The sequence below is a fragment of the Equus quagga genome, chromosome 22, assembly GCF_021613505.1.
Source record: "Equus quagga isolate Etosha38 chromosome 22, UCLA_HA_Equagga_1.0, whole genome shotgun sequence".
NCBI classification, from domain to species: Eukaryota; Metazoa; Chordata; class Mammalia; order Perissodactyla; family Equidae; genus Equus; species Equus quagga.
In genome coordinates this window covers 12,732,008-12,754,180 of record NC_060288.1, presented here as the reverse complement: position 1 = coordinate 12,754,180, position 22,173 = coordinate 12,732,008, and the positions used below count along the sequence as shown (strand labels likewise).

General features: G+C 43.1%; 1 long non-coding RNA gene across 1 annotated transcript; it reads right to left on the bottom strand.

The window, feature by feature from the left end:
- Positions 1–2,225: 2,225 nt before the first annotated feature.
- Positions 2,226–20,785, bottom strand: LOC124231662 (uncharacterized). Its single transcript, XR_006886640.1, has 3 exons — positions 14,367–20,785; positions 5,835–5,935; positions 2,226–2,697 (listed from the first exon to the last, which is right to left on the bottom strand). It is a non-coding gene; the product is annotated as an uncharacterized LOC124231662 (long non-coding RNA).
- Between the last annotated feature and the right edge of the window lie 1,388 nt (positions 20,786–22,173).

The window sequence follows — 22,173 nt, the reverse complement described above, 5'->3', positions numbered from 1 at the left end:
TGCCGCTTCCCAAACAAAGTTCTTGTCCAGGAGTTATTACTTGGAGCTCTGTCCCCAGAGATTAGTTCTGCCTGTTCTAAGCGTATTTGAATGGAACCACACAGTGTGTGCTCTTCTGCGTCTGGCTTCTTTTGTTTCAGTATTACGTCTATCAGCTTCATCCATGGAGTCTACAATCTACCACTGTCCCCCAGGAGTCAAAATTGCAAAAACTCCAAGTAATTAAAAGCGCGATGTTTGGAGATCTAGATAATCGATATTCATATTAATGTCATTTGGTCCTAAATAGGCACCATTGCTTTAAGGATGTGAGCAGAAAACTCGCAAACATAGAAATACAACTAATTGGCAGGCATATAAGAAAATGTTCAATCTCACTCTTCTGGAAATACAAGTTAAAAGAAAATACCATGTTTACTTTTCAGATAATTAAAATTATTTTTTAAGTGATAGTATTCGATGCTAGCAAGAGTTCAGTAAAATGGCAATACTCTTTCTGAGACTATAAATTAGTACCACTCATAGGGAATAAAATTCAAGAGCCTCTTAAAATCCTCATTTCCCTTTAACGTTTCCCTATAGCGACTCTAACATAAGAAAATAATCTTAAATATGAAAAAGGGCTTTTGAACGAAAATGCTCATCCAGCATCATAAATAACACGAAAAGGAAGAAGCAATCAAATACCCAGCACTTGAGGAAAGGTTATCAAAATTGTGACAGCTTCGCTTCATAGAATATGGTATTGTCTTAAAGGACTGGCAGTCAGCACATCCAGTTAGCTGCAGGACAAAGATAGAGAAGGTGGGAGGTTAGTGACTCTCCTTTATAGCTTGCTTGGACAGGTTTAGCTGTTTTGTTTTACATACAACACTACAAAGCTGAAAGCTCTTAAATCCAGGGACTTATCAAACAATGGATTGATTAAATTATTTTTAATTAATTAAGAAATGAAAGGCATGGGGCTGGCCCCGTGGCACAGCAGCTGAGTGCACATGTTCCGCTTTGGTGGCCTAGGGTTTGCTGGTTTGAATCCCGGTGTGGACATGGCACTGCTTGGCACGCGGTGCTGTGGTAGGCATCCCACATATAAAGTATAGGAAGATGGGCATGGATGTTAGCTCAGGGCCAGTCTTCCTCAGCAAAAAGAGGAAGATTGGCAGCAGTTAGCTCAGGGCTAATCTTCCTCAAAAAAAAAAGAAAAAGAAATGAAAGGCATGTGTTGTGGTCAGAGAATACACTGTAAATTTATCGCAGTTTCTAGCACATTTCCTGGCGAATCAGTAGGTGATCATGATTATTATCATAGTAATGACTGATATTTTTTGAGTGTTGCCTATATGCCAGGGGCTTTACTAAGTGCTTTATACCATCTTATTTTATTCTCATTTTACACATTTTGCAAGGCCTGCGCATACACGGTGTTGCAATTTGTTTTTCTCCTGCGCATTGTGCCAGGCGGGTTCGATGCCCTGCGGGATGGTGGCCTCTGAATTACAGTCCGAGGATCCCAGCAGCCAGGTCCCGGTTTTTAACGTGCTTCTGCGAATTAGAGTGAAGGACTGCGCGGGTGAAAAGGGGGAGCTGGGTTTGCAGAGTCAACGCCCGGCTCACCCACCCTGGGCAGGATCCCAGGCCCCGAGGAAAGAGGCGTGTGAGGCCCTCACCGAGGCTCAGCGCGTCGGTGCTGCTCTCTCAGCCTCCCCCTGGAGGCGGCCGGGCGCCCGCACAGCGCCCACTGCAGGTGCAGGCGGAGTTCCCAAGCGCAGGGGCCGGGGAGGCGCCACCGGGAGGCAGGTCTACCTGCTGGCTGCAGTCAGCTCAGGAAAAGAGCGATCCCTGGGAAGCCAAGGCTTCCACTGGATTGGCCTTTTACAAGGGCTTTTTCCCCGCCCGGAACTGCGGCTTAGAGACCTATAGATGCGCCCCAGGTCTGCACCCCTCCGAGCCAAACCGGGACAAAGGAGAATTCTGTCTTCTCAGTTATCCTTCTTCGGAAAAACCCTGGCCGGGCTTTCTGCTCTGCTCTCCAGGGTGTGGTGTGGGAGATCGCTCAACCGAGTCCGCCGCTGCACGGCCCCGCTCAGCAGCCCTGGGGAGAAACCGGGAATCGGAGCCCTTTCTCTTTCATTCCTTCTCGTTTCTTTCACTTTTTTAAATTTGAATTTTATTTTTATTAAAAAAATGACATAGTTTAAAAACTGAAGACGGCTGGCATTTGAAAGAAAAGCCAGAGTCGGGCTGCGTTCCTCTGCACTGCTAATTCCCCTTCTTTGAAGTCGTTTTTTCTGCTGTTTACTCTGTATTTCTAAAATACAAGCCTACCTGGCTGTTTCTTGATTTTTCCGTTTTAGACATTGACTTTCCCCTCCCTAGTACGGAGGATGAAGGTCTCCAGGTCTTACTCTGCTCTCCCTTCCACACACTTCCCCCCCTCCCGCTCACAAATTTATTAAATCAACGTTTAGGGTTTCATTATTAGGACCTTCAATTTATTCACAGCTGAGGCAAAGCCGTGCTCTCTTTGTTCACTTTGTTCTTGTGGGTTTCTGCCCTTTTTCACTTGTTGGCTCCATTTTAGCAGATTGGGGGGAGTAGCCGATCTTCTGGGGTTCCCCAGAAGTCGCCTCTTCAGTCTCCAGTCGGCCCTCTCTCCTCCAGAGCCAGGACTTGTGCCCATTCTTCAGAGTTTGCGAGCTGATAAAAGAAAAACTTAAGTCATTTCCTTTCCCAAGGGTACTTGCATAATTTTATTAGGAAACGCTGGATGACAAAAAACATTCAGGCTCCAAGAGAGAAGTTTGTAAAGCAGAATTTCGGGCTGCCAAGAGAGAAGTCTGGGGACCTGGACACTGGGGTGGCGTCCCTCACATTCTATCTGTTCTGCGGATGTTTGAGGCCAGCAGGGGAATCCTCAAGCCACGAAGGGGTTAAGAGGCTGCCAGCAGAAGGCACCGGAGGGGGGTCAGGGGAGAAGACGAATGATCCCAGGCCTCTGAAGGAGGGCTAGTTCCTTCCATGACTTGCTAAATATAACTGTTAAGTAATCTGCAGTCCCGTGGGGTCATTCTCCTAGGAGGAGCTAGGCAGGGCAATAAGTGCTTGTTTGCAGTTCCAGGTCAAAGGTATCCTGGAGAAAGCACCACTGGCACATTCTTTTCCTGCAAGTCAGTTCCATGAGTTCAGTGTCATCATTGTTTTCGGGTTTCACACTGAGCAGTCTGAGTCGCAGGCCTGCCCTTGCCCGCCGGAGGATAAAGATCCGGCTGTCCTTGGGTAACATTGAAGGAGGGCCTGCATTCCGCTCAGTTCTTTATCTGAGGAACATTCCTGACTAAAGCAGGATAGATCCCAGAGGAGCGCTGATGGACAGGGGTCTTTGCTGACAGCACGCAGGGCTGGCCCCAGGCTCACGGCCCCACCAGGACTCGCTTCCCGGGGTGGGACTCCAGGACAAGGCTGTGCCCCTTGAAGGGGCATTCTGAGGACCCGGGCTGGGGTTGCGCTGCTGCTGGAACCCTCTGGTGTCCCGTGTCCTGTTTGTTTACAGGGCAGCCAGAGGCCTGGGTCGCTTGTGCAATTCAGTGAAGGAGCGGAACATGGACTCTGTCAACTGGAAACTTGTGTTCGCTGCTGAAAAATAACAACAGAAAGAAAATCCCTTGTGGACAGGGCAAAGAGAAAGGGAGAGCTGGGTCCAGGGACCGGTTATATTTCACAGGAAAGAAAAATCCCTTACCTACCTTTGGAGGGAGAGGTTTTTGTACCCTCAGGAGAGGTCTTAATAAAATCATATTCCCTTTGATGCAGGCACACTGGATCCGTTTATGAGAAAAGCAGACGTTTTTCCTGACCACGTGTGCTGTGGGAGAGGATTGCTTACACACACACCCACCCACACACACACACACTTGCGAGGAGGGCACTGGGCACCTTGCAAACACAGCGTGTGTGGCACTGACCTGGGCTATGATGCTTTACTCTTGGCACTGCGTTCATTTGCTTCCCCAAAGTTTTTCAGGCGCTTTCCTGAGGCCTCAAATCACCAGACACTGCTGAGTGTTCGGAAAGACCTGTCGCACTCTTTTTCCACATGAGTGGCCTTCCCAGAGAGGGGCCAGTGAATGTCCTTGAGGAGGGGGCGGCCACCCTAGAGGTTTCTTCTTTGACCGTCGCCTCCTCTCAGTCCCCCCCCTCCCGCCCCAGGAGCGACATGAGGGCGGTGAGCTTTGCAGGAAGGTTGTGCTGATGAAGCAAATGGAGTCAGCAGAGCTCCTCAGCTCCCAACAGCAGAGCTTCTCAGACTCCAGCGTGCACACGAATTGCCTGAACATCTTGTTAAAAATGCAGACGCTGATACCAATGGCCTGGGGTGGGGCCTGAAGCCGGTATTTCTAACCAGCTTCCAGGGGATGCCAGCACTCTGGTCCAGACAACACTCTTGAGTAGCGAGGCCCTGGGGGACCTTGTCATAGAAACACAGAGCCACCCAGGGCACACCTGAAGACTTTGTCCTCACCGCCCTAGGTTTCTAAGGCTCCTCGTGCTCTCCACAGACTTGGCTCTCCCAGCTGCCCAGGTCCTCCTGGTCTACGTCTCTGTCCTCGTACTGCTCAAGGGCTGGGTGACACCATGCACACTGCCTTCCTCTAGCTTCCCACTGAAAGCTTACTGAATCTGTAATAATAATATTAGCCACCTGCTCAACTCTGCAGCAGGCGCTATGCTAATTAGGTACTCCATGTCCATTAATCATTGCAAATGAGATGTATGACCCTGATACCCCTGTTCTAGGAGAGGACACCCAGCCTCTGAGAAGTCAAATGACTTGCCAAAGGTCGCACAGCCAAAGGATAATGGAACTGGAGATCCTCATTACTGCACTGTGCTGCTGCCCCATTAGTGACACGATAGCAAATGCCAGGAGGGATCCGAAGAGTGGGACATCTTTGTGGACTCAGGGAGCAGCTCTGGGACCTGTACCTAGTTCCCCTGTAGGTAGGACTCCACTCTCACCAAATTGGAACCCCTGCATCTGGGTCACTGGAGCTGGGGCCACCCCAAAGCGCTGCCATGTGGGTTGGAAAATGAGCAGAGCAGGGTTATCGCACATCCATGCTGCAGGGAGAAGACAAAGGGGTGATAATCTTTAGAGTGTGAGGCTCTGGGAAAGAAGCCATAAATGGAAAGGGGGCTTATCTCAGAACATGGCCAGTTAACCTTTGTGTCCACTTTCAGCTCTTAGACCTGCTCAGACCTGGCATTCCTTTTTCCTTTTTTTTGGCCAGAAGACTAAATAAGAGAATCAGGGAAACATCTATTTGCTCTGGAATCCTTTACACTCATCTGTCTACTGCAGTGATGGAAAAGGGGTACATAGGTCCCCTATCTCCAAACACAGCAAAGGTCTGGTGGGCCCTTGTTATCTTGCATGCACACACACACACGCACACACTCACATATGCACACACACGCATGATTTGTGAAGCAAATAAAAGGGTCAAGGGTGGGAGGGGGGATAAGTACACATTTGTAAAAACAATCTTTTAAAAAGAATTTTAGGGGGCCGGCCCTCTGGCCTAGTGGTTAAGTTTGGCACGCTATGCTTCAGCAACCCAGGTTTGCGGGTTTGGATCCCATGCATGGACCTACACCACTCATCAGCCATGCTGTGGCAGCAACCCACATACAAAACAGAGATGATTGGCACAGATGTTAGCTCACCAAAAAAAAAAGAAAGAAAGAAAAAGAACTTTAGGAGAATCTATCTTCCTATGTCTGCTTCCTTATCATTAATGTGACTCTGGAGCTGCCTCTGACTTTATTAAACTTACCATGGAAAATTATCAAGTGTGCTCATCTTTTTTCTGCATTCTTGTTTCTGTAGAGCTCAGTCTGGGTGCTCCTCAGGGCACCCGGGGAAACCAGTCACCTCCTGGAAATAAATCATCCCATATCCTTAATCTTCAAATGCTTCTTTCATCACCTCCCTGTAATCAAAATCCGACTTTATCTGCAGGACGACACTTTCCTCCTCTCCTTGCACAGCATTCCACACACATACCTCCCACCCCACCTTCCCCATTCCAAATTGACACACTGTTAGGGGCCTCTCTTTATTCCTTGTTTCCCAGTTCCTTTTCCTGACGATTTTTTCCAACATCAGCTCTCAGTAACCTCTCTGGAAGTCCGCACCATTCTGTTTACACACATTTCCCAGTCCTTCTTCCTGCCTACCACTCTCCAGAATATTCTTCACATGTCCTGGTCTCTTGCTCCTCCTCATTCTAGAAACATTCATAGATGTTATTTTCTTAATTGTAAGTTCCTCAGCTTCTATAGGTCTTGAGACCTTTATCTCCACTGATTTTATGTCATCAAGACACAAGCAGAGGGTCCAGCCCTATGGCCGAGTGGTTAAGTTTGCACGCTCCACTTTGGCAGCCCAGGGTTTCATCGGTTCAGATCCTGGGCACGGACACGGCACCACTCATCAAGCCATGCCAAGGCAGCATCCCACATGCCACAACTAGAAGGACCCACAATTGAAAAAATGTATATATACAACTATGCACCGGGAGGCTTTGGGGAGAAAAAGGCAAAATAAAATCTTAAAAAAAAAAAAAAGGACACAAGCAGAGCCCCATAAAGAACCGCTCTAGACCCACGCTATAGAGCCCTGAAATTCTGCTTTCAGCTCTGCTCAATCTCACCTTCCCTGGGTCCTACCGAACCAATGATCTGTTACTTCCCTTCTCACTGTTTTCTGAGTGTCTCCCTGGATTTACTTGCATCCTTACCCAGGCTAGAGACTTCCCACTTTCCAGCCATGCCATCCTGTGGGTGGGCCGATCGTGCCCTTGACTGTTTCTATGGGGTTCTCCCTCTAGCATTCTTGTTCTTTCATCCTTTTGTGTTCCTCTTTCACAAACTTCATGAGGTCCCTACTCTGGGTAACCTGCACCTGCCACCTTCTCTCCTCTGCTGGGAGGCCACCAACCAAGGATCCTGGTTGCTGGTTTTACATCTAGTTCTTATTATTCAACCTCAAAGAAGACTTCAGTGGACGTTGGCAGTTCTTTAGTCCCTTCTGACCCTTCTCACATCCCCCACAGAGACTGTCATAGCCTTTACTTCACTCCTTCAGTTCCCAGTCCATGTCTGTCCCCTGCTCCTCAGATATCCTTCTTGATTGAAAATACTATGGTTGTCTGAAGTAAGGAATTTCCTCATTTTATTTCCATCCCCTGTCAGCTTTCTCCTAATTATTTATTACTTCAGCTTGGCATACTGTAACAACCTCCTAACTGCACGACCCCATTCTCTCCTCCATTCCACTCCACTGTTGGATTTATTTTTCCAGAGACCACATTCCTCTCTTATTTAAAAATCTTCAGGTCTCCCCATTGCTGCTGAATGATTTGACCTGCCAGGCATGGCTGCCTTCCACACATATCCCATTTTGTCTGCTGCTAAACCTTTGCTCATGTTATTTTCTCTGTCTTGAGGGCCTTCTCTCCCTCGTTGCCACATGATCAAATCCTATCTTAGCTTTGAGGCAAGCTCAAAAGCTGTCCTTAAACCCTCCTACTGTAAGTGACTTCGTCCACCTTTGCTTTCTTACAGCTCTTGGATCCTCTGGCAGCATTCGCAGTTTTCCACCCTGCGCTATAGGTGACACACAAAACTGTAAGTTCTTTAAGGGAGAGGGCCCTGTTCCATACATCTCTATATGCCCCCTAGCAACAGCACAACAGATGACATACCATGCTGGACCATTCAGGATGGTTTTATCACAAATGACAGGAACATAGCTAACATAGGCAAAAAAGAGAATTTATTAGATAAACACACACAGCAGTGGGAAGTACGGTAGAACAGCTGAGTCTCAGGGACAAATGGAACTAGCGAGTGGAATTCAACAGGACACGTGCTCTCTGTCTCTGCTTCTCTCTATGTGTTGGATTCATTCTCCTGCTGCAGTCAAGATTCCTCCACATGGCACCGAGAACTCCCAAGACATACATACCAGGTTTCCACCTCCAAAGAGGGCTTGGATTCAAGTTTGGGTGTGAAAAAAAATCTTAGGGAAGTACACTGATTGGTCCAGCCTGGATCAGGTGTCTGCCCCTGGACTGATCAGCTGTGGCCAGGGGACTGATGACTTCATCTATTAGGAGCTCACTCCTGAGTTCTGAAGCCGCTTTTAGGAAAGAGTAATCTTCATGAACCAAGCAGGCACCCCAAGCATTATAACACATCTATATCCAATAAGTTTATAACAAATATGTGTTTGTTTGTTTCTGCCTTTATTATTTATTTATTTTTATTGTGGTAACATTGGTTTATAATATTATACAAGTTTCAGTTGTACATCATTATATTTCAGTTCCTATGTAGATTAAATCATGTTCACCGCCCAGAGACTAACTACAATCCATCACCTCACACGTGTGTCTAACCACCCCTTTCACCTACCTCTCTCCTCCCTACCCCTCTGGTAACCACCAATCTAATCTCTGTCTCTATCTGATTGTTTGTTGTTGTTTTTATCTTCTACTTATGAGTGAGATCATACGGTATTTGACTTTCTCCCTCTGACCTATTTCACTTAGCATAATACTCTCAAGGTCCATCCATGTTGTCGCAAGTGGCCAGATTTCGTTGTTTTTTATGGCTGAGTAGTATCCCATTATGTATATATACCATATCTTCTTTATCTATTCGTCCCTTGATGGGCACCTAGGTTGCTTCCAGGTCTTGGCTATTGTGAATAATGCTGCAATGAACATATGGGTTGCATATATCTTTATGCATTCATGTTTTTATGTTCTTTGGATAAGTACCCAGCAGTGGAATACCTGGACCATATGTAGTTCTATTCTTAATTTTTTGAGGAATCTCCATACTGTTTTCCATTGTGGCTGCACCAGTTTGCACTCCCACCAGCAGCATATGAGAGCTCCCTTCTCTCCACATCCTCTCCAACACTTGTTTCCTGTCTTGTTAAGTATAGCCGTTCTGACGGGAATGAGGTGATATCTCATTGTAGTTTTGATTTGCATTTCCTTGATAGTTAATGATGTTGAACATCCTTTCATGTGTCTATTGCCCATCTGTATATCTTCTTCGGGAAATGTCTGTTCAGATCTTTTGCTCATTTTTTAATTGGGTTGTTAGTTTTTCTGTCATTGAGATGTATGTTGTTAATATTTATATCAACTCATATGAATTATGTAGTATTGCCATAAGAAGTCACTCACTGCTTAGGGTGGTTCTTTGTCATTTTAATCACATAACATACTCTTACCTATTCATTAAAGTAGCACTTTTAATAGTTACACTTGGTCAATCTAATTCCAATTAGAATACATACTTGAAGGTAATAAAATTGATTTTTTCTTAAAGGATCTTTAAAATAAAACTTTCTTCTAATCTAGATAGGCCTTACCTCCAACTAAAATGGGTTGATGAAGTTTCCATGTACATATATCTGGCCTCCAACAAAAAAATGGCATCAAGCCCAATTATAGCTTTTTGTTGTTATACAAATTTCTCTGTATTTTGACCAATTTTCTGTCTTCCACTTCCACCAACATTCTATACCTTGAATGCCAGAATTTGTGGATTTGCTATATTTGCCATCTTTGTTTCTTTTGCCCACATTGGTCATTATTTGTTATAAAAAATTATGAACATATTCCTTAAGACTGGCTTTTCTAGCATGGTCCCCTACGGCCAGGGCTGTGTGACTCAGATTGGAAAGTATGTCAAGGATGAGTTAGTTTCGCCACTTTGAGCTTTTTCACACTTTGAGCTTTTTAATATCCAGAGTAGTCATTTGACCCCTTTTATCAATGTCACCTCCACTGAAAGTCAATAATAACAGAATTCCAAGAACCTCACATCCTTGAGTCTTTGAGAGTTGAGGGGATGGCAAGAAAAATCTTTTGTTTCAACTGAACACTTATGGTTAAGGGAAGAAAAGAGCAAAGAGATGTAAGGATAGGAGAAAGTGAAGTTTTAGCACTTGACATAATCGCCAAACATCTATATGAAAAGGAGATTAATTTATCCAGATGACACATAGGTCAAATATCTAGACAAGGCACTGAATATTTTTTCCATAGATTTAGGTTGCCAGATTTAGCAAACAAAAATATAAGATTCCTGGTTAAATTTGAATCTGAGATAAACAGTGAAGATTTCTTTTAGTATAAGTATGTCCCATGCAATACTTATGACATAGTTATACTAAAAAGTTATTTCTAGTTTACCTGAAATTCAAATTTAACCAGGCATCCTGTGTTTTATATGGTAATTCTATTTAGATTAGATATTTTGGCCTTGCATAAAAACAGTCCGAATTTTACTTTTAAGCCAATAAAGACTTTCTTAAAGATATATATCCATAGAAATGAAGCCCTTCCCATGGTTTACCTACCTTTCCACCATCTTTGAAATGGAAATTTAGACTGCTTGTCTCGATTCCAAACTTTCTTCCCTATGTCGCACACCCTTAGCATGCAGCACTAAAGCATGTAGTTTAATCAGTAGATAAATTGAGTTAATGCTCCATTCTGTTAGTATGCCTAGTATTAATTTGATTGCCTCTAACTTTGAATACATTGTAGTTCTTAGTCCAGTATCACAACCTTTAGTCCTCTTACATGCTCCTAAATAGTGGTGAGGCATCATCTATTCGAGGAACATTTGTCAAGTACGTATTTCATGTGATGCACGTTTCTAGAGTCTCAGAGGTGTACAAAGACGTATGAAATTCATTCAACAACTCTTTATGAAAAGCCTATTGTGCCAGGCACTATTCAAGGTGCTAGGAGTGCAATAGAGTTCCCACCCTTGAGGTACTCACAGTTTATTGGGGAAGAACACATCAGATAGGGTGTAAAAGGAAGCGAGATCCCCAACCCCAAGGGATATGCTGCTCCCCTAACTACCAGGGTTTTTGTTTTGCTGAATGGAGCATACAAACTGAGGGCAAAGGCTGACTTTCTCAAGGTAAGAAAAAGAAGTTTTAAAGTTGGGTGGGAGAAAAGAAAGAAGAGAGAAAAGGCAATTGGTAGAGGTAGACTCTTCAGTGGGAAGAGAAAAGATGTCGGATGGAAAATGGATTAAGTTTTCTCCTTGGTGGTATGTATGGGATGTAACACCTCTTTCACAGACTCCAAAGAGTCCTCAATGAGATGTCAATTTTCTCATTAATGTATTGTGGTATTGGATGTGTTTTGGATGACATGACAAAGTGGTGAGAATGGCCTCAAAGTGAGTGTAAAGAAAGAGCCAAGGTCCACTATGGGAGGCCCACCCATCTGGGTTACATCTTGGGGATCCTCATCTTGTGTATTTGATATAAGTTAAAGAATCCAGCTGCATTTCAGGTTAAGTTATTGCTAAGAGGACAACCTCACCATCAATGCCAAACATTTGGATTTTTGTATAAGACAGTGAAGATACTCCTGGCATGAGCCAGAATGGTTGTCGGCATCAGTTAAGTTTCTTTTGTTTCAAGCAAATCAAGGCTGATTAAGCAAGGAAAAAAAAGGAGGATGTGGGGTAAGGAATTGGTGATAGAATGTATTGGAAGCACGTGAGAGAGCTCACAGACTCAAAGGAAGAACTGAGCAGCTAGGCTTTGGAAAGGACAGGGGACAGGGACCAGGGCTCCTCCAGGGACCTCAGGGATGGGAGCTCATGGACCTTTTGCGGGGGGAGCTGCTGCTATCATGTGTTTCAGCTCTACTTACTTATCATCTCTGTTCATGCTTTCAAGTTCCTGTGAGAGAATCTGATTAGTACAGCTGGAGTCAGAGGTCTCTACACTTTGCGGACAGTCAGATAGTACAATATGGCCTATGGCAGAATCATTTGAGCTGGGCAGTTTCCTCTTCATATCTCCAACATATCTCAAAACTAAACGGAAATGGTGTCATCTGGGATGTTTATACTGTTGTGTCCTTCTTTTTGTTTAACTGAGAGTTTTAAATTATTTCATCTCACATAAGCACACTAATTTGGAAGTTAAACATTCTGTTTCTATTCTAGATTACCCTAGTAATTCCAAGTTGCATACTGAACCCACCAAAGTCTAAGTTAATCAGTATCTTTACTCTCCTCCCAGACAACACAAAGACTTTAGAACATTTAAATTCCATTCCCCCTTACCTACTTATAAATAAATTTTTCTCATATTTTAATTCAACTTTTAAAACACAACCCAAAATTATTAATTATAACTTTATATTGTCAATGTTCATTTGCATTTTCCACTTTATTTGCTCTTCACCCTTTTTGTATCTCAAACATTCCATGTAAGATCACTATTTCACTGCTTCAAGCATACGCTTTAGCATTTCCTGTAGGAGCTATTGTTAGTGATGAACTAACAATTTTTATTTCTCTGGAATATTTACTTATTTTGTCCTTATCTTGAAAGATTTTTTTCTGCTGGATATAAAATTCTAGGTTGTTGGCAAATTATGTTTTCAGTACACTGAAAATATATCCCTGTTTTTCTGGCTTCCCTTGCTTGTGGTTGAAAAATCTGCTGTCACTCTAATTATGGCTCCTTAAAAGGCCATCTTTTCTCTCTCTTTTATTCTGGCTGCTTTTAAGATTTTTCTCTTTATCTTTAGTTTTCTACAATTTCACTATGATGTGTCTAAGTATGTTTTACTTATCTTGCTTAGGATTTGATGGATTTCTCAAATCTCTGGATAAGTATCTGAAGCAGTTCTTTTTTTCTTTTTCTTTTTAAAGATTGGCACCTGAGCTAACAACTGTTGCCAATCTTCTTTTTTTTCTTTTCTGCTTTATCTCCCCAAAGGCCCCCCATACATAGTTGTATATCTTACCTGCAGGTCCTTCTAGTTGTGGCATGTGGGATGCTCCCTCAGCATGGCTTGATGAGCAGTACCATGTCTGCACCCAGGATCCGAACCTGCAAGACCCTGGGCTGCTGCAGCGGAGTGCTCGAACTTAGCCACTCGGCCACGGAGCCAGCCCCTGAAGCAGTTCTGAAAACATCCAATTATGTCTTCAAAGAGTGCCTTTGCCCAGTTCTTTCTCCTCCTTCTTCTGGAATTGCTGTTTAACATTAGCTTGCATGTCTCTCAACCCCTCTTTCATATTTTCCATCTTTTTTGCTTCTGTGGGGCATTTAGAGAAATTTATTTTGCTCTTTCACCAATTGTTTCTTTACCTGTGTCTAATTTATCCCTTGAGTTTTTAATTTTGGTTAAAACTTCAACTTAGTTATTTTTTAAATCCGCTGACACTTTTTATAGTTTACCATTCCCTGCAGATATTTTTAAATTTATATTTTAAATGCTAAGCATGAATATTTTATAACCTATAACCTCTAATTCAATAATCTAAAGTTTACAGAGGTCTTTTTGTGCTTCTCTGTTGTTTCTACTGGTTTCCTTGTGTGCGTGGATAATTTTAATTATGTGCTGCTCACTGCCCTTAGGAAACTATTTGTGGAGATACTCTGTGGCCTAACATGAGGGTGGCCTTGTTCAAAGAGAATTGATATTTGCTTCTTTTAGGTACGTAGATACCCTTCTGTCTGGTACCACTTTAACTTCTCATAGATTTTGATTTTCTCCCTTGCTCCTCCTGGCCAGTTCAAGCTTCTCAAACTCCCTGAGGGTGGAAGCAGGAAGGTGGCTTCAGCTTTGAGAATCCCACTTAACATGCAGGCTGCCATTAAATCTTCACCTTTAGAGAGTCCTGGACTTTAGAGTCTGTCCCTCTCACCCTGAGAGACTGTGAAAACCACTGCTCAGTTTCTCAGCCCAATTTAGCAAACACTGTGTGGACAAAAAGCAGTTCAGGGTGCTCTGCTAAACTCTGGATTTTTGCTTTCTCTTAGGTTTTGGCCTGACACTTCTTTTCTATTTGATCAGTAGTTGATGCTTTTATGAAGATTTGCAAACATTTTTTTGATCATCATTTTTAGATGCTCTTAGCCAAAGGGTGTCTCTGCATAACCTGACTTCCATGAAGGACAATGTCTGGCCACATAGAATGAACGCTCCTCACGCCTTCAGCCGGGTTAACTTCTCTCAGGGAAGCTAACACTGTATCCTCTACTGTGAGGCAAGGGCATCCTCTCTGTGTCAGTCAAAGGTTTAATGGTCTTTGGAGGACTAGAGATTTATAACTATCTTGAGGCAAATAATTCTAAAAGGACTTGGAGGTGGGCAGAATTTCCATTCTGGAGTCTCTGAAATAATTCTTCCATCCTGTACTCAAAGGGCTCACTCTACATCTAAACTCACACTTGGAAAGACGAAGTATCTGACCGGTCACCCGCCCATTGCAGCCCTCCTGTCCCCACCGACCTGGTCTCCACTTCCATAATAGTAGATATGGAGTGGAATCTGCCTGAAGAGAGATGGACACTTGCACCTCACAAAGTCAAGTTCCGTCCTTGTTTTATTTCAGAATCTTCTACATCTACATAAAGGCTATGTGGGAAAGAGAAGGGAGAGAGTTAAGGTAACTAGCAGGGAAGAAGATCTTCTGGGGGAAGATGGAGAGCTTGATCATTTTTGCTTTTGGTATTCAAATGCTCTGCCCTGTCTCTCCATAAAATTTTCTATAAATTAATGATTTCTCATTGTAGTGTTGAATTGTCTTTTTTGAGGGGATAAGAAATAATTAGTGAATGTGATATCAAGATTGGTATTAGACTACCCATGGAAAGCCGACCATGCTTTACTATTTTGTTTACCTGCTTGGCCCCTGTCACTATTTGAGCTTGCAACCCTTGAGGAGGATGATAATATTAGGTACCCAAGAGAATGAGCCCAATGATGAGATGATGACTTTCATTTAAAAAGCATAAAGGGATGAAACCTTTAGCCAGGAAGTCTTCGAAATCACACGTTGCTTAAGCAGAATATCTTAAAGAGAATACAGACATGTTAATCATTTGTAGCTATAGACTCAGGTTCAACCAGCCTTTACTGAGGACCTATTATGCACAGGGCACTAGGCTAGGCATGTTTTAAAACATAATCCATTAAATTCAGAACAAAAGAATTATGCCCCTTCTTTGGTGTTGAGCAGAGAAATGCGAAAAAAGAAAACTATTTTAGAACTAAGGAAGGAAGAAAGGTTCTCACTAGACATTATCCCATGTAGGGAAAAATATTTCAGGAATATTTCCTGGAGGCTCAAGGGCACATTTTAGTGCTTAAATCTGAATAATACACCACTTGGTTAAGACTTTAGTTCCTCTAAAGAAGGTGGGAAGAGTCCTGGATATAAGAGATTTGCATTTTTTCCGTATTAGTTCATCTTACGTGTTAAATTTAAGGAAATAGTATGTAATGTGCTGTTTCTATGAAATCCGCTGTCCGTGGAGGAAGGATTCTCAGCAGACAGCGCAAAGTGGCATGCAACTCTGCTCAGGAAGAAAGCACCATGCATCTATATGGGGAGGGTTTTCTACAGGGAAAGCACCTGACTGACTTCTCTTTGATGGCATCTATCATACACTACCCTCCACTCCAGCTATTTGTGAATGCCTTCTATCTCATACTAAACCTCTGGTTTCTTGGACATTCTGGGGCATTATTTTACCATAGCATTTAGCACAGTGAGTTGCCCATTATAAACAATAAATAATAACAGGGAGTAAGGAGTGTAGACATATAAGTGCTAGACCTGGCTTTGCCACTAAAGATGAGATAAATTCAAGTATAGCAGACAGTTGTTCTTTTTCTCTTGCCAGTTTTTGTTCTTCCTTCTTTCTTTCTTTTTTTTTTTTTTAGGTCTGCACCTGGGATCCAATCCTGCAAACCCGGGCCACCAAAGCGGAGCACGCAGAACTTTAACCACTCAGCCATGGCCCCCCATTATTCCTTTCTCTTAATGAAAGAGTCCCAGTTTTCATCAGTTATGCATTCCTTGCTTATGCGTTCTCTGCACTTCGGGAAAAATCTGACCCTACTCCTGGCTCTGGGGGTGTATTAGTCACGGTTCTCAGAGGAACAGGACAAATACATATTTAAAGAGATTTATTATAAAGAACTAGCTCATGTGATTATGGAGGCCGAGAAGTCCCACAGTCTGCTGTCTGCAAACTGGAGAACCAGCAGAGCTGATGGTTTAAGTTCCAATCTGAGTACAGGACGAAACCAACGTCCCAGCTCAAAAACAGGCAGAGAGAGTGAATTCTTCCTTACCCCAACTTTTGTTCTAGCCAGGCCTGCAAAAGATTGGATGAGGCCCACCCACCTTGGGGAGGGCAATCTGCATTACTCAGTCTACTATTTCAAATGTTTATCTCGTCCAGAAACATCCTCACAGGCACACCCCAAATCATGTTTAACCAAATGCCTGGGATCCCCCTGTCCCAGCCTAAGTGACATATCAAATTAACCATCACAAGGGACAAACCCTGTTTGGCACAAACTAATCATCACACCCTGTCACCCTGTTGGCCACAGTCACTGGTCAAAGGTGAGCAAGTTCCCCCTCCAGGCAAATGGAATGCAAGACAAGAAGGCATTTGCTGGAGATTTCGGGGAAAGAAACTTTCTCACTCTGCTATGGAAGCGACCTACAGAGATGCTCTTTTCCACCCGGATGGGAATGAAAAAGCATTAAGTCCACGAAAGTTGCTGGTAATCACCTTGTGACAACAGAGAAGCTGGCCTTCAGATACAACAGGCAGTGTGGAAGGCAGAGAAAGACATGATAATAAACCAAACCATTGTTGAGATGACTGAGCCTGGGATCAAGGTTTGCCTGGAAACCACCATATATCTGGACTTTTAAGTTACATGAGCCAGTAAATTCCCTTTATTCTGTAAACCAGTTGGGGTTAGATTTTCTGTTACTTGCAACAAAGAGTCCTGACTAATATAATTGGGGTTTAGACATGATAATCAATGAGGACCTCTTTCAACTTTTCACATCAAGGATTCTATTAAGAACTCTACCAGAAAAGTAAACTATTTCTATTATGAAATGTGAGCAGTCAGTAAGTGTTGACCAAATTGGACTACGTACATCAAGAAAGCACATCCGCTTGACTGCACAGACTCCTCACCGGGTGGGGCGGGGCAGGGCTGGAGGAGGGCCAGAGAGGGCCTCCCACAGCATGACGGGCGTAAAGACAGGACTGATTCTGGGTGCTAGGAATCCATGAAGAAAATCTACAAAAGTCTTCTCTTCCGTGATGCTTACATTCCAGCGGAGGGAGACCAACTATAAAGAAATACTTGAGCAAGTATCCAAATAGCCACATCTATGCTGTTTGACAGTACTCGAGAAAAGAAGGGGTACAGAGAGTGCACTTTTAAATAGTATGGGTCTAGGAAGGCGTCTTAGCTCGCTGGGGCTGCTATAATAAAGTACGACAAACTCGGTGGCTTACACAAAGGAAGTGTGCTGTCTCACAGAAGCCTGAAGTCAAGGTGCCAGCAGGGTTTGTTCCCTCTGAGGGCAGTAAGGGAGAATTGGGTCCATGTCTGTCTCCCAGCTTCTGGTAACCTCAGGTGTCCCCTGGCTGGTAGATGGCTGTCTCCTTTCTGTGTCTTCACATTATCTTCCTTTGTGTGTGTCTGTCTCTGTGCTTAAATTTTCCCTTTCTCTTTTCCTAATTTATATACTTTTTTATTTTCAAATTTCCCCTCTCTATAAGAACATCAGGCATAGTGGATTAGGGGCCCATCCTAATGAATGACTTCATCTTACCTTGATCATCTGCAAACACCTTATTCAAATAAGGTCATATTCACAGGCACTGGAGGTTAGGACTTCAGCATCTTTTGTGGGGACACAATTCAGCCTATAACAGAAGGTTTTACTGTGAAGGTGGCATTTGAACAAAAGGCTGATGGTGAGAGGTAATGGGGCGGGCCATGCTGAGATCTGGGGAAGAGCATTCCGTCAGAGGGAACAGCAAGTACAAAGGCCCTGCTTGCGCCTTCAAAACAACATTTTGGTGAGTTAAGATAGCAAGCCTGGAAGGTCAAGGAGAGTCTGCAACAGAATGATCCAATAGGCTCAGAAATGACTCACCCACCTCTCAGGCATTTCAAAGTGAGTTTACTCTTGGCGTCCTCCATAACATCCATGGTCCATCCATTTAAAATGTCAAAGATTCTACATTTCTAAAGAGCACAATATAAGGTCATTGAAAGCAAGGAATGAGTTCTCTATCTCTTTATGCCTTCATGATGGTCAGTGAATGTTTGTGGGTGATGCTGATGGTGGCATTTGCCACCAAGCTCCTTCATCTCCACTCCAAAATGGCTTGTACCCGAAGAACACAGGAAGAGCCCATGGGACAAAAGGGAATTTGGCTGGAGGCAGGTAAGGTGACAAAGACAAAGGAGCCAAGTTTATCACTAAAAGGTACCTATGGAATTTTGTTGTCATCTCTTTCTACATTCCTGTCATGATCAGCCCCAGGAATATGACCATCAGCTAATCAGAGAGGGTTATTGGTAGTTTTCATGCAAATTGTTTTAGCTTTTAAAATCCCATTTTGAAAATGAAAATTAGAGAAAAAAAGAATAGGGAAATTTTCTGAAATTAAAATTTAGAGTTAAGAGGACCTGCCTTTAATGGAAATCTGGCACAATTGCTCGATTCCAGCATTAGGAAAGGGCCACTGTGCCATCAAAAGTTCTCTCTGATTTACCTCATTTCCACTCACATCAGGAGTGAAACCAGCAGTTCTGCAGCCTTCCCTTGACTCATCCCTGACCTTCTGCCTCCACTTATCTCCAAGCTGGAATGCTCTCTTGAGCCGTCAGCCATCACCCCCACCGTGAGCGCCTCCCCTCCTTCCATCCTGCCCTGGTCTCAGATAACAATCCTTTCCGAGCAAGCTCTGTTCCCGCCATGTTTGGAATGCTTCAGAGTAACACTGAATGTGAAAAAGAACCGAAGTCCCTTCGTTACATTCTGTTCACCTTCCTTTCACATTCCACACCCCACTCTTGGCTGGAGGGGGCCAGCTTGCCTTCCGCTCATGACACCCCAATTCTGCCTGCTTTGGCCCAGGCTTGTTGGGAGACTAAGTCCTTTGTTCCTGTCCTCCTTGTGGCTCTGGGCACCCTTCCTGGCTGCCCCATGCCGGCAACAGTCTCCTCCTTGTCTGTCAAAAGCCCGTTCCGTTCTGTATCCAAATCCTCCTGCAAGACTGGCCCTGCAGCTATTTTCTGGCGACGTGTACCCTTGGCCTCTCCCTCAGGCTGGGACAGGAAGCACAGAAACATGTTTAAAGGATGGCAGAGGGAGTAAAGGACAAAAATCAGCTGGTTCCAGAGCCTTGGACTTTCTGGGGTTTTCAAAGTAGAAAAGTACTACAGCTTCCTTGCTCCGGCTCCCTTCTCTCCTCCAAGATGGAGGAGCTTGGCAGATGTGGGCGTGGGCTGCCCTGGGCCTGGTCGTTTGTTTCAGCAGGAATCTCAGGATGGGAAAGGGAGACAGATAAACAAAAGGCTTTGTGTATGCTCAGCAAAGTGTTCTTGAAACCCATAGACATCCAGGTATCTTTAAAGGGCTCAGAAATTAATCCATATTGAGCATCCTCTAGGTGCCTTGCACATTCAAATGCCGTATATAGTTTTATCCGTGCACATAAACACACACACACAAACCATTGTGGGGCGGGTTTTATGGTCCTCATTTTACAGGTGCAGAAATAGTTTGCAATGCTAAATGCCTTGCCAGGCCACAAAGCTGGTAAGGGGTAGAGCCTTGACTGAATTCAGTCCTGAGTTCAATTCTGTGCTCTTTCATTTCCTCTTGCTGAAAAATAAATATTGTTGCTGTTGATTATCTAAGTAATACATATTCTTTATAGAAGATTTGGAAAGACAAAATAAAACATAAAATTAGTCAATAATTTCACCATCCAGAGATAGTGACTATTAACATTGTAGTGTCCTTTTCTCTGGTCTAAGTTCATGTTATGCTATACTATTTTATGTCCTGCTTCGTCTGATGTTTTGGTTTCTCGTTTGTTGCCAAATAGACTATTTTTTAAGAGCAGTTTTAGGCTCACAGCAAAATTGAGAGGAGAGTACAAAGTGTTCCCATATTTCCCCCACCCCCGTATAGGCACAGCCTCCCTGCTACTCACACCCCATACCACAGTGGTATATTTGATACAATTGATGAACCTACACTGACACATCATTATCACCTGAAGTCCACAGTTTACATTAGGGTTCACTCTTGATATTGTAGATTCCATGGGTTTTGACAAATGTATAATGACATGTATCCACTATGATAGTATCATAAAGAATAGTTTCACTGCCCTAAAAATCCTCTGTGCTCCACCTAGTCATCCCTCTGTCCCCGAACCCCTGAACTTTTTGCTGTTCTCCATAGTTTTGCCTTTCCAGAGTGTCATATAGTTGGAATCATACAGTAAGTAGCCTTTTCAGATTGGCTTCTTTCATTTAGTAATATGCATTTAAGTTTCCTCCATGTCTTTTCATGGCTTGGTAGCTCACTTCTTTTTAGCACTGAATAATATTCCACAGTCTGGATGGACCACAGTTTATCTGTCCCTTTACCTACTGAAGAACATTTTGGTTGCTTCTAGTTTTGGCAATTATGAGTAAAGCTGCTATAAACACCTGTGTGTGAGTTTTCATGCAGACAGAAGTTTTCAACTCATTTGGGTAAACACCAAGGAGCGTGATTGCTGGACTTAATGGTAAGAGTATATTTAGTTTTGTAAGAAACTGCCAAACTGTCTTCCAAAGTGTCTGTACCATTTTGCATTCCCTCCAGCAACGCATGGGAGCTCCTGTTGCTCCACATCCTCGCCAGCATTTGGTGTAGTTTTGGATTTTTGCCACTCTAATAAGTGTAATAATATCTCATTGTTGTTTTAATTTGCAATCCCTTAATGACATATGATATTGAGCATCTTTTCATATGCTCATTTTCCATCTGTGTAGCATTTTTGCTGAGGTATCTGTTCTGATTTTTGCTCATTTTCTAATTGGGTTATTTTCTTATTGCTGAGTTTTAAGAGTTCTTCGTCTATTCTGGATAACAATTCTTTTATCAGCTGTCTTTTGCAAATATTTTATAACATTCTGAGTTTGTCTTCTCATTCTCTTGACAGAGTCTTTTTCAGAGCACACATTTTTAATTTTGATGAAGTTCAGGTTACCAATTATTTCTTTCACCAATCATACCTTTGGTATTGTATTTAAAAAGTCATTGCCTGGGGCCAGCCCTGTGGCCAAGTGGTTAAGTTTGCATGCATCGTTTTGGCGGCCTGGGGTTTGCCAGTTCAGATCCTGGGCGCAGACCTATACACCACTCATCAAGCCATGCTGTGGCAGCATCCCACATAGAAGAATTAGAATGACTTACAACTAGGATATACAAGTAGGTACTGGGGCTTTGGGGAGAAAAAAAAGAGGAGGAAGATTGACAACAAATGTTAACTCAGGGCCAATCTTCCTTAGGAAAAAAAAAAAAGCAGATGACTTGCATTAAAAAAGAAGTCATTGCCATAACCATGGTCATCTAGATTTTCTCCTCTGTTACCTCCTAAGAGTTTTATAATTTTACATTTACATTTAGATTTATGATCTATTTTGAGTTAAGTTTTGTGAAAGGTGTAAGGTCTGTGTCCAGATTCATTTTTTTTCCATGTGGATGTCCAGTTGTTGCAGAACCATTTGTTGAAAAGACTATCCATTGTATTGCCTTTGCTCCTTTCTCAAAGATCAGTTGACTATATTTATGTGGATCTGTTTCTGGGTTCTCTGTTTTGTTCTATTGATCTATTAGTTTATTCATTTGCCAATAAAACACTGTCTTGATGACTGTCTTAAAGTCAGGCAGTGTCAGTCCTCCAACTTTGTTCTTTTCCTTCAATATTGTGTTGGCTATTCTAAGTCTTTTGTCTCTCAATATAAACTTTAGAATCAGTTTGTTGATATCCACAAAATAACTTTGCTGGGATTTTGATTGGGATTGCACTGAATCTATAGATCAAGTTGGGAAGAACTGACATCTTGACAGTATCGAGTCTTCCTATCCATGAACATAGAATATCTCTCCATTTATTCAGTTCTTCTTTGATTTCTTTCATCAGAATTCTGTAGTTTTCCTCACATAGACCTTGTTCATGTTTTGTTAGATTTATAC